Source organism: Perissodus microlepis, chromosome 7 (assembly GCF_051167445.1).
Source record: "Perissodus microlepis isolate ML-2025 ecotype Zambia chromosome 7, ASM5116744v1, whole genome shotgun sequence".
NCBI lineage: Eukaryota > Metazoa > Chordata > Actinopteri > Cichliformes > Cichlidae > Perissodus > Perissodus microlepis.
Genome location: NC_140467.1, coordinates 33,421,823 through 33,435,268, shown reverse-complemented (window position 1 = coordinate 33,435,268; position 13,446 = coordinate 33,421,823). Strand labels below are relative to the sequence as shown.

Genomic DNA, 13,446 nt, shown 5'->3' with positions numbered 1-13,446 from the left:
GAAGTGTGGCTGTTAAGAAACATACTTAAGGAAGTGAAAGAGAAACAAAAAAGTCTGAGGTATGCCAAATTACACAAGAACTGGACTGTGAATCAGCGCCAACAGGTCAGATGGAGTGATCAATCCAAATTTTAAAATTTTGGTTCAAACCATTGTCCGTATGTACAGAGAGGATCGGGAGAGAGGTAAACAGTGTGTGTCTACAGCCATCTGTAAAACATGTTGGAGGCTTGATCATGGTTTGTCATCTCAGCCAGTGGTTTTGGGATCTTGTCAAAATTGATGGAATTATGAAGGCTGAAAAGTACCACCAGATTTTGATCCACCAACAGTTCCATGTTTGCGCATGACAATGACCCCAAACACACTGCCAATGCAGTAAAAGCATACCTGGATAGAAAAACACACAGTGGAACACTATCAGTCATGGACTGGCGCTGCTTATTTGCTGTAATGCATTTTGTTGTCTCTCAAACAACATTGACTTGCTTTAGATCAGAGCCCAAATGGGGTCAGAGCAGAATTAATGATTGAGGATTGCTGTGTGACCTATTCTTAATTAATTTGCTTATCGGTCTGGTTTGGCCTTTGGGCTGCAATTACAGGATGAAGGGAGTGAGGAAGGGGGCATGTAGGACCGCTGGGATAAACTGACTCTACAGCCACCAGCCCGAGGATGTGATGAGAGGAGGATACAGGAAATTATAGGATAAACAGAAACCCCTTTGCTTGTTTAAGCAGCAAAATCAGCAGCAGATCACTCTGAGAGAGATTAATATTTATGCCGAGGATGTGTTGCCACAGTGTGAGGTTAGCAGCAGGGGTCGACTCTGACAGTGGCTGCCTAGCTCATGCGGAGGAGCTGCAGAGCTGTGAATTATCACCTTCCTCCGTTCTGCTGAGCCCTAAAGCCCTGCTGTTATACATCTTACCCTCTTAATTCGTCCCCATGCACCCCCTCTTTGTCTTTGTGTGCATCTCTCCCTCACACACACAAACACACAGACATACACTCTCTCTCATACATATGCAGCATATTTGAGTACAGAGCCTCCACTTTTCCTCGGATATACTGTGCATTAGCTGTTTTTAGGTTATTCTGTACTCATGCATTTGGTTTTATTTCTAACACTGCTTTATTTTCTCTACCTGTGTGCCTACAGAAAGCACCTGGTGTTGTTACAGCCAGCTCAGGGATTTCTAGTGATTCTGTAGAAGGCTGTGCTTTTATATTAAAGCAACTTTAAAGTGATACAGAACAAAATATATTGTGTGAAAACCCAGAAAGTATGTGGATACCTGAACATTGCGAGTGGGGCCCCAGGTGTGGCTGGGGACATCCACAGGAAAAAAACACAACAACAAAACAGACCACAAACCATACAAAGCAGCAAAGAGGCAAGCAAAACAAAAAGTCAAAAAACTCCAAAATACCAAACACAACATACGATGTAATGCAAGAGCTTATTCCCACAGACAATCAGACTCCCGAGGCTTATTACTAAGCAGCAGGATTTCTTCTTCTCTAGGTAACATAAATGTTAACAGGTATGAAATCCTACTGACCAATCAATTCTCTGGGAAATAGCATCGCTATTCCTAGAAGATAATTCTGTGTGCAGATAGTAGGAGGGTCTCAAGTTTTTGTTATTAGTGTCTTTGTCTTGTAGAGCCTTGGATGCACCTATATTGCTTAATTTTTTTGCCCTGTTGGCAAAACAGATTTTCAACAATTGTATTGTTTTCTAAGCTCCTAAAGCAGAGCATCTATTTGTACTTGCTGAGCTTAGAACAAATTTGCACAAAGACTAAGCCTACATTTGAAATCTGTTGTTGTACTCTCATAGCTTTAACCACCACCGGGGCTACAGCTAAAAGAATTAAAAACTAAAACAGTCTTTTAAACATTTATGAAATGAAATCCTCGATTATAATCCATCAGCTTCTTCATGCCTTAATGATAGAATTGTGATACTGATGAGCCCATTAACTTGCAGTACACAGTAAGCACTTTTGATGGCTTTTTTTGCCTGCTTCAAATAGGCTAAGCTTTTTTTAAATTTAACAGCTCGTTTCCAGTCTTTTTGACTAAAACATTTGAAGCACTCACACATTCATACAGCACCTTTAATACTAAACTACTATACAGTGCTTTTATCTCACACACAGTCACAGAGCTGATTTATCTGTGACAGCTCTCTTACTTTCAGTCTGTATGATGTGTTTAACATTTTTACATTTCCCTGATATTATAGTTCTTTTGCAAAATCAGCTACTCTGCTGCCAGTACACTTATCCATGCTTATGACCGGTCAGCTTATCCTGATTGCAAATATTAAGGTCAGTAAATACAGATAACAGCACGATACTGGGTATGCCTAAGTTGCTTCGTAGTACAGGGCCCTGAACCCTCTTTAAATATACATAATCATAAACTATAAATACTCACTCCCAGAAGTGTTATGTATGTGAAGTCTGTTTCCTACTTTATATCTAAGAGAAAAACAATTTCATTCTACCACACTCTCCTTGCTTTATGGCCCAAGGACAATAAAGTTAACTTTGACTTTAAAGGAAGGAGTTAACAGAGCTGAAATGACTTGTTTTAGATAAGGATGAATCCAAATAAGGATTATTTTGAACATCAGTCATGCAAAGCTGCTGCTATAGAGTCCAAGAATAAAAAAATACCTAATTCAGCATTTACAGCCACTGAATGCATTATACACAACAAGATGCATAATCTGTCATCACAATTCTAATACTGCAAAACACTGAACATCTCAAAGAAACAACATATACAAGGTATATATATGTAAATACATTTACTGGGATCTTTGCTTCTATTTTGGGGGTGGCTGTGGCTCAAGAGAGAGAGCATATTGTAAGGTCTGTAGTTCGAGCCATGGCTCCTCCAACCTGCACAGTATCCTTGGGCAAGATACTGACCCTGAGTCGTCCCTGAAGCATCTGTTGGAGTTGAGTGGCTGAACGTTAGGTTAATAGTGCTTAGTAGGGCTGGGCCATATTATACCGTTGATGGTAATACCGGTACAATGTTAGGCAACGATAAGAAAATGAAATATCACGATAGAATATGGGTAAAACGCGCATGCGCAGTGCCTTTGTTTTCACAAACGCACATGGCCGAAAAAGCACGGCGGCAACGGAGAATGAGAAGGGGGAAAGCGGATTGTTGAGTGAAAAAGATGAACCAGAATTGGTTTTTAAAAATGGTGCAACTTCAGTGGTTTGGTGTTTGTCTGTCAGATACACAACAAAGCACATTTTTTTGTAGAACATGCAAGCGGGCAGTCGTTATTGCCGTATTTGTCGGACTAAGGTGCTCCTAAATCTGGGAGTAATCTGGGTCCTAAACTCCGTCCGATTCAGGTCCCAAAGTCAAATGAACACTGCAGCATCACTGAGATTTAAAAACTGTCTAAATTCTTTCATCTTTAATAAAACGATCAGCATTGCTGCTTTACCAGGTGTAACTATGAAGTTTAACATCCAGGCATCCATGAAAACAGAATTTATTACATTTAATGGCGTTAGAAGTTAGCAGGAAGTTAGCGGAAGTTAGCTCGCTAGTTACCTAAGCATGATATAGCATGTTCTGACTGAGAGATTTGTGAAAAATTCAAACGTACAGCTCTGCTATCACTTTCAACATAAATGAAGACAGGAAACTAAACAGCAGTGACGTTTGTAGGGTTACTGAAGTTGGGCTAGCTGGTATATAATGATGTGGTCACTAGCGACACAGCTATGTTAGCATAACAAACAGTGAAGCTGCAGGATGAACGCTAACACTTTTCCACTCGATAAAAGTTGACGTGAAGGTTCCTGATGGTTAGAGACGAATGCAATCGCATGGCAGGATGCTGTAAACGGACCAAACTTCAGTCAGGAGAACAACTGAGATAATCCATCCACAATACGAGGTCAGTCAGTAATATACTGCAACAACATGGGAATAGAGCAGCTGTGATACAATACAGCATTAATGAATCAATGGTACAGAAGTGGAGGAAGCAAGAAGAATGAGTTGAATAAAGTTTGATTTATCTGACTGCTTATAATCCCGTGCACCTTATGGTCTGAAATATACGTATTTGACTTTTTTATTTGGCATACTGCAGTTTAATGTTGCAAAGCACCTCTTTTTAACTTCAGTGGATATTATACATGGTTATGCTCAGGATATGTCAGCCCATTTCTACTGGAAATGCCTTTTGGTTAAACTTTCAGCAAGGAATTTGCATTTGCACTGTTAAATGTTTATATAGCTTTAATGCACATAAAAAAAAACAGCTGCTTGTTTAAGTGAAAAAAAATGGATGTGTTTTTTTTGCGCTAGTAAAGTTGTGAAGTTGTATTTTGGCTCGCAGAAATTATATCGTCAGTTATATCGTTATTGCAAATTTTCAAATATATATCGTGATATATATTTTTGGCCATATAGCCCTGCTCTAGTGCTGAGGCAAGAAAAAAAAAGCTCTAGTATGAATGTTGGTGTGAATGAAGCTTGTAGTAAGAAAATGCTTTGAGGCTTCAAATTGAGTAGAAAAGTGCTATATAAAACTCCCAGTCCACTTTTTTCTTTAAGCAAAAATGTATGTCCTCATACTAATTCTCCGTGCTGGCTGCAGGCAGGCATATAAGCTATGGTGTTGTGAATTTAGATTGAATGCAGAGAACATGCCACACGATGACATGGCGCAACTTACAGGTTTTTATTGGTTATTCATCATTTTATCTATGTTGGGATCTAAGAGTGGTTATAAAACTTACATTTTTGGAATCCTCTACAGTAGGGGTGCTGAAATTCAGCCTTGCTTTCAGAGGGGACAAATCCACAATGTTTTTGATGCAGTAGTTTTCATTTGCTCACAATCTCATGTGACAAATGGCACATTCAGCGAGGATTATATAGACTATTTGTAGACCAGACAAGCTCTTTGGTAATAAACTTGGAAATTTATTTTTTATTTGTTTTTTTTTTTGGTTTTTTTGCCATATTAAAGAAGGAATGAGCACTCTGAACTTCTGCCTGTGTAACTGTGCACACAACTTCATAAAACATCCACGAATCTGTAAGTTTAGGAAGCTGATTGCAAAAAATAGGGACTAGCAGGGGAGGGAAAAGCAAACACAAAACTCAAACAAGCAAGGAAATGATATACAGTACAAAAATCCACTGGTACACACAGCTGTGTAAAGGTATGCACATTGAAATGCACACGAACAGAATTCTTTGATCTAGAGGATCAAAAGGAACCACGACCATCGTGACAACATGTATTTCATCAAGGACAGGCTCTACGACAGGGCTTTCAAATGGATGCACAGTATGTTTCAAACAGCATGATACAAGACCAGTGATATCACACTGCTGACACTTTAATAACAGTATCAGACAGTATTACTATCAAAGCGCTTCAGTGACCATGAGGAGTATATACATTATAAAGGACCGGTATAAACTGCTGGTTTCCAGATACTGAAAGCGCTCACTGCCATGTATGAATAGACAACCATCTAAGCATCAGGTTGCTGCTGTATATAAACATATTTATTGCTATGAGGCGGTAAGAGCCCAGAGACTCCCAGGGCTCACTATGCTGTCACTCTATGCATTAAGACGAAATGTCTTCATAATGAATGTATGCCTGTTTTGTTTTCCCTGCCTGGCACGGTGGTGAGTTGTAGCAGCTCACACTGTCGTTTTTATTTATTTATTGTTTTGATAGCTTTAACACCTGTTAAAGTTGATTTTTTAAATTTGTGATTCAAGGAACAGTGAAATGGCTACTTTTTATTTTGCAGGTCTTGTAAAGTCAGGTTTTACAAGTCTATTGGTTTTTCTTTGCACTTTGGCCACCTGAGAACCTTCACCAGCTGATTATTTCTATTCCTCAGAGCGAGGCTCGAGGGGCCACAGAGGAAACGATGGGGTTTTAGCACTGTTCTATGATCATTATGGGGCATGTGAGGTGTTTGGACAATAATATGGAAGATCTCGGTGACCTGATTAAACCCTAGAACGAGCACTGTGAATGACGTGCTTCATGGACCGTTGCAGCATGGCAGTGAGATCACATTCACACGGACAATCTGAGCGGCAAGAGGAAATGTGAAGGGACTGGACCGCGTGTGACTGAAAAGTGGTGCAATCCCAAACATGTTACTGTGAATAAATGTTCTTGTGGTCTGAATATTGACCTGATAATTGCTGGTATAGGTCTGTATTACTCACAGAGGGATTTCATCATTGCTTTTGCTGTTTGGATTTCTCAATCAGGTGACACTGAGGTCATCCAAATGACTGTGGCTGTGGTTAATAAACAGATCCACTTACTGGACATGCAGCTGAACACTTTCTCTAACATCTGTCTAAGCTCTGCTGCCACAGAAAACCTGCATTTATTCTTGACTAACGCTACTTATTATACAATATTAGATTTTGATTTATTGAACTCTTTGCTTTTTTGTATCATACGTATCATTTAGATTTCTTCAAACTGGTAATTGTTAGTTAAGTATGAATATGGTAAATATTATGTTGCAAAATTGCTCTTTCCATAAATAAATAACGTTGGTTGGCTTGGATAATGCAGGTTTAAGGAACTTATGCACTGGCTTTACATTTCACAGATGATACATCCACCTTTTTTGTACAGTTAATAAATCTAATTTAAGCTACAAACACTTCTATGCACAAGTCTGACAAAGCAAGGCCTCCACTGGTTCCATCACTAGGACAATGTAATAACTCCTTGCAGACAAGAACTAAAACTGTGCTGTGTCTAATATTGCACTATGTGTGAATTATTTGTTGCCCGCTAAGCTGTCATTAAAATAGCACTTTAAAGTCCTTTTGCGGAGAACATGCCCTTTGCAGTCAGATTATAAATATCTCTTTAAAAGGAAAAATTATGACTTGTTGCTCTTTCTAAAGTCCAGGGGTGTAGGGGCATTGTTAATATTAATTGTCTTTGTCAAATGAGCTGAATACTGTCTGATTTTATTACTTGTGCCTACTGCCCTGCTGTGGTTCAGATGAAAATCAAAGGCTCCATTGACGTCACAAGCAAGAGGGCACTGTTTTAAATTTGTAGCTGAAAACCAAACAAATTCGATCAATAACAGATCAAAATACAAAGCTTTGGGCTTTGTATTTGTATAAGTCCATCTTTGCTTCAAAAATTACCTTAAAACGATGCCAATTATTACTAATTTTTAATTGAATTAAATTATTATTATAATTTTTTTTTTGATTGGAACAAGATTAGGCTATATTTGTGAGGAACAGGTTAAAGCAGGTAAAAGTGCAGAAAAATGATTCTCTTTCAAAAAAAAAGTAGGGCTGATATTTAAAATGTAAATAAAAGAAGAATGCAATGATTTGCAAATCTCATAGACCCATATTTTATTCACAACACAGAGTTAGGACAGGTACAAGTTTACCATCTGTTCTTCTTTTAACAACATCTTGTAAATGACTGGAAACTTATTTTTAATTTCATGATGCACAAACTGTTTAATGCAGGAAAAGTCTGGAGTGTAGAGTCCGCGCCAGTACAGCATCTGGACTCTTCTACTTTGAAGCCGTACTCTTATAATAGATGTACTTGCAGCTAAGGAAGGCCTTGCCGAAATAAAGAACCGACAAGTTTTTCCCCCTGAAGATGGCGGTGTTTCTCATGTTCATGTTCACATATGGTTTTAACCTGCATTTGTGGACGGCACAGTGAGCTGTGTTACAGACAGCAGCCTCTGGAAGTCTTCTGAGCCCATGCAGTGATTTCCATGACAGAATCACAGCTGTTTTTAATTCAGCGTTGCCTTGAGACCCAAATCACAGGCAACCAATAATTTCACTTGCGTACAGAGATTTCTCCAAATTCCTGGAACCTTCAGATAACATTATGTACTGTAGATGATGAGAGTTTTTTAGTGTTGAGGAACAATTTGTAGATGCAGTGTTAATCCACTGGTGAACCTCTGTTCATCTTTAATTCTGAGAAATTTAGCTTCTCTAAGATGCTCTTTTTACACACAGCTATGTTATTTAGTGACCTTAATTAGTTGCACAGTTCCTCCACCCATTTCCTTTTAGTACTACTTCTTTTTTAACTTTTGTTGTCCTGTCTCAACATTTTTGAGACATTTAGCTGACATCAAATTCAAAATGAGGTAATATTTTTCAAGACAAATTAAAACGTCTCAGTGTAAATAGTTCACATTTTTCTATGTCCTATTGGGGATAAAATATGGGCTTTTGAAATTTGGAAATCATAGCATTCTGTTTTTATTTACACTTTACTACACCTATTTTTTGAAATAGGGTTATACTTTTTAAAACCTGTGCTAGTGATTGATGAAGTCTACTGCTTTATAAATGTCTGCACATTTGAACACCTTGCGAGAAATGTTTTAAACACATTTTCATCAAATTTCTTCCTCTTGTAGTATTTGTTCTTGGCATTGATGCATAGGCACCGAGTGAGGAGATTCGCAACGACACCAGTTATAAAACTGCAACATCAAAAGCTCAAATCCACCCTGAGACTTGGACTTTTATCCTGTTACCTCAAATTTACAGTGAACTGCAAAATGAATCTGAAAAGCCAAACAAAAACCTAAAAGGTGTCTTTCAACAGAAACGCGATTGGCAACATATATGAAATTCTCAAGAAGCAGTTAAAATGCTTATGAATTTTGTGCAGGGAAACCGTATTTCCAGCAATGTCCTGCAACATTATATTTAGCACGTTAATGGTGTCATCTAGTTGAGTCGCAGTCCCACCTCCACAGTTCATGTATGCAACCAATTCTGGGAGTTTTTCATCAGATGCCAATATTTCTCTGCAGACGCTGGATAGCAGAGTGGATAGGATGGCAAGTGTCCTGTAAATTCTTGGAGAAGATGAAAGAAACTAAGTGGTCATAAATTCTCCTGGCTGAGTCTGCTGAAAGAGCCAGAATGGCTTTCCACACATGACTAACACACAGAGCTTGTAATGCAGGGGTAGAATCCACATAACAATAATTGTAGAAATGTATGGCGCTGAAATGGCAATGCTTTTACTCCGACAACTAATGACGTGCAATAATATTAATAAAGTTACTGGTAGACAAACGTCAGGTTACTCTCCTCTCTAATTTACAAAGGTGGGGGAAGTATAACACTGGTAAATTCAGAACATGAGTCTGAACAATTTCAAAGTGTGTATGATAATCAATAAATCAGGCAGATAAATAAATAAAGACATGCTCATGTGAAGAATACAGATCTATTTAGAAATCTATAAATAGCCTACCCGATATTAACAAAATTGATGATTAATGTTTAATCAATCAAACAGAGAGTAGGGAGAATGTTTTTTTTTATTATTATTATTTTGGAACATGTATTCTTTGAAAAAACAACTTCTACTATGTACTGTTTTAGCATAATTATGTAACCCTAATGAATAATATTTTATTGAAAGTGAAACTGGATCATCCGGGGGCGTGGCTGGAGCCAGCTGCCACAGGGCGGGCGGGGGTCACCCTGGTCAGAGGGATAACAATGAAAGACAGACAAACATTCACACTCACATTCACACCTACAGGCACCACCACAGAGCGCGATGTGAGGTGCTGCTGACTGCTAAATTCAGCAAATGGCCCAAAATTTGAGCTGTGCTGCCCACTGCGCTCTATCTATGCTCTCATTTTTTTGATCTTTACACTTAGTCTCTGTGCTCACTCCCTGTCAGCCTTTGTTACTACTGGTCACACAAATGTACATCACAACACGGTTGTTGCATTCATGAGTGCTCCCTGGACAGTGTGCTGCTCTTAGCTCAACATAGCACGAAACTGTTCATGCGTGGCACAGGCCACTGGAAAAATGGGTTTCAAAAAAGCAGAGGTGCCATTTATGAAGGGCCATTTATGTTTTTTTACTGCGTCACTGTTTTGCGGTCCCTCTTCATGACCCTTTAAAGAAGAGCAGATGCTCTGCGGGAAGCTAAGCAAATGTGTTGGGAGCACGGAAAAGTTCTCATGACAGTGTCAAGGTCCTACTTGAACTCTGTCACCACGTTCCCATAAAAAATACAAACAAGCATCGCATGTACAGTTTCAAGATTCCCTTAAACCCTAATTTCTCTTGATTTGATCGATGCTGGTGGACCTGAAAAACCTTTGCAATAGATGCAGGTCAGATCTGACACAGAGCAGCTTCAACGTTCAAATGTTTTAAAATACTTTCATCTTTGACAGAATCCATTTAATGCAAATCAATTTAAAATTGAGATAGTGTTTATTTATTGATTTTTTTACTGTTTGTTTAATGTCAAGAGGGAACACACGTGGCCTAAACAGTATGTAAAGTCAAATTTATTTATATAGCACATTTAAAACAAAAACTGTTGACCAAGGTACTGTACATTTAAGATAATCAAGGATTAAACGTAACCATAGAGATGATAGCCCTGACAGTCAAACCAATTTTGCTATCTTGGCAGATTATATCCATTTGCATACAGCGGGATTACTGCAACGTTATTTCTATGAATAATCATACCTGCATATTTAACCTTTTATCTCTGAGCTCCTGATCAGTGAGCACAACCCTTTAGTTTGCATGGCACAAGTTAGCTTTCTTTCCAAAATGGAAACTCTGACACAATACATAGAAGACATTGCTGTGCAAAACAAAGTCTATAACTTACTTTTGGGATCATGTCTGGAGGAAATGTCTTTTATTCTCAAAATACCCCTTTGCCTCTATCTTCCCTGCCTTGGCTCTTTCTTACACAGGAGCTTCATGGCCTCCCTGCTCTGTCAGGAGACTGTCCATCAGAGCTTCCATAATGAAAAGTGAGCTCTCCCTCTCACCATCTTTCTCTGCAGTCAGCTGCTGTCTCTTCCAGCTTCCCTCTTGTTTCTACAGTCCAGCACACTTTACTCTTGCTTTGCAATGTCACGGTCAAAGTCAGCAATAAGGACAGCACAAGTGCATTTTATGGTGAGTGAATGAAAATTTAATGGGTTGGGTTTACCACATTATCTGGGTTGATTTAATGTTTTAATAGTGAGTAAATTGTATTAACATGTGTATTAACATGTGAGTGTAAGACTGAAACATGGATTCTTGTAAACAATGTATTACGTAAAATCCCCAAGTGGCCTTATTAGCCCAAATCTGAACTGTACGTGCAGAAAATCTAAAATATGCACAAAATATATACTTAATTTAAAATGACTGCAGTAGTGTCTCCCCAGCTCCTGACAAGACCAATCAAAGTATCTGAAAGTTTTCAACACCAGCTCTGCAGCACATCTAGACTTATTGCCTCTTTTTATTCACACATTTCCAAATTAATTGTCAGTGTAATGTACCATGACTGGTGAGACTTTTAATGATGGAGTTAGCCTTTAAAACTGAATAGCACAAAGTCTTACAAAGGTTATTAGCAAGCGACATGACCTTAGCAGGAGAAATCAGGACAGGATCAACAACAGCAAGTAGCTTCTTTTTTTTTTTTTTTCATCAATGGACTGATGGAATGACAAATGCAGTTGTCTGCAAATTCAGAGTCAACAGTGAAGAAGTGCTCGACATAGTGAGTAGATTCAGAAAAAATCACAGAAAAATGTGATCCTCATCTTTTTTGTTTGCTGACTAAATGCAAATGTAATTAATTAATGAACTATATACTGTAGTAATCGTTGTTATTGCTTTATCAGTGCTTGGGTTGATTTATTGTAAACTACTACCTTTAAACTACAATTAAAATATGTATCTAAGAGACTAAAGGTGAGAATTTACAGGCATAACTTATTCATTCACAACCAGTAACTGAATCAGACTAATATACTATGGTATGCTATGATATTATAGCTTGATACTGGCCTAAAATAGATACATCAGTATCAGTCTGCGTATATGCTTTTCATCCCAGGGTGTAATATTATGCTCTTTTCTCAGTTGCCACCTGTGTCTCCACCTTTTGGCATCAGTACTGTACCCGTATTTGCTGCAGCAAGATAAAAGTCCTCTTTAGAGTCTCTATCAAGGGGTTCGATGGGTGGTGATGTTATAAGTCATGTTTGTCAACAAGGAGTGCCACAAATTGGTGAAGACAAGATCTAAATGTAAGAAGCGGAGGTAGGTGGTAACCAATCAATAAAGCAAGCATTTGGTTGCTGATTAGAGAATTTAAAAAAAAAAACACAAACGGAGGGCAGCAGACAAGAAGAGAGGCAAGACTGTGCGTATACATTCACACAGGACAGACTCAGCACACGTGAACGCAATGAGACTGGGGCCAATAATCACACAGGAGGGAATACAGAGACAAGCACAGACATTCAAGGAATTGGGATAAGATAAAGCGAGAAAGTCCAGGGATGGGTAACAACACATGGAAATGTAAGTACTAAGGCCTTAGTTACACAGGTTAGCAACCTGCAAGAGAAAAATGTGTATTCTTCAGGTGGTCAGTAAGTTGTTGCTGGAGGTGTGATAACTGGTTGCAAGGCGTTATATGATGCTCCACCAAAAGTGTCCTTGTGATTCCTTTGGATCTGCAAACTACTTGATAAGTTACAGTGAAAGTGTAAAAAATTGCAAAACAACAGTTGTGCCTTACCAACCCAACAAACACAATTCAAAAGGCACATCTTTAACTTTGACAGCAAATGTTTTCCATTTCTCGTAGCTTGTGAGTAAATGGCCAGTGTTTGCAGACAAACCATGTTTTCATGCAAACTGCAGGCAAACACAGAAATGTCGTGGCAAGTAAAGCAATCAAAAGTAGACTTTTGGTATAGCACCCTCTTTGTGACCAGTTTCACCTGGCAACAACCAGCAGCCTCCAGCAATCACTCTACATCCAGTTAGGGAATCCAAATTTTTTTCCTAGCTACCAGAGGTTGCCAAGGACTCGCCAACTGGCCTGTGGGCCTGTGTGACTGAGGTCTAAAATTAAACAGGAAGTAGAAACAAAGTATGACACAGACAAACCAGATGGAGACAAAGACAAGAGAAACATTGGACACTTTTACAAAAATCTAACATCAGAAATACAAGAATGAAACAAAACTAATAAATCAAATAAATATGAATATCAAAATAAAAGCCCAGGACTATAGTAAGGAGGTTGTAATTTGTGCCGTTTTGGGACCTCTGTGCTCGTTGATTTGCTTGGTTTTCACCCAATTTTATTCATTTATTTCTTCATCTAATTTTCCATTACTGGTTTGGTTTAGGCACTAAAAACAGGTTAGGTTTAAGAGAAATGCATGACATCTTTATTTCTGTGGCTGTCCTCATGGAATTATATCCATGAGGACAGCCACAGAAATAAATTATACCACCTATGAAATACTAGATGCACACAAACATATATAGCTTCTGTGTACAGCTTCCAGTGCATGCACATA

The 13,446-nt window shown here is 38.5% G+C and overlaps 1 protein-coding gene across 3 annotated transcripts in view; it reads right to left on the bottom strand.

Moving 5' to 3' along the window:
• The window catches only part of whrna (whirlin a), a 190,018-nt gene that overhangs the window by 36,242 nt on the left and 140,330 nt on the right, over positions 1-13,446 (bottom strand). The window lies entirely within an intron of this gene.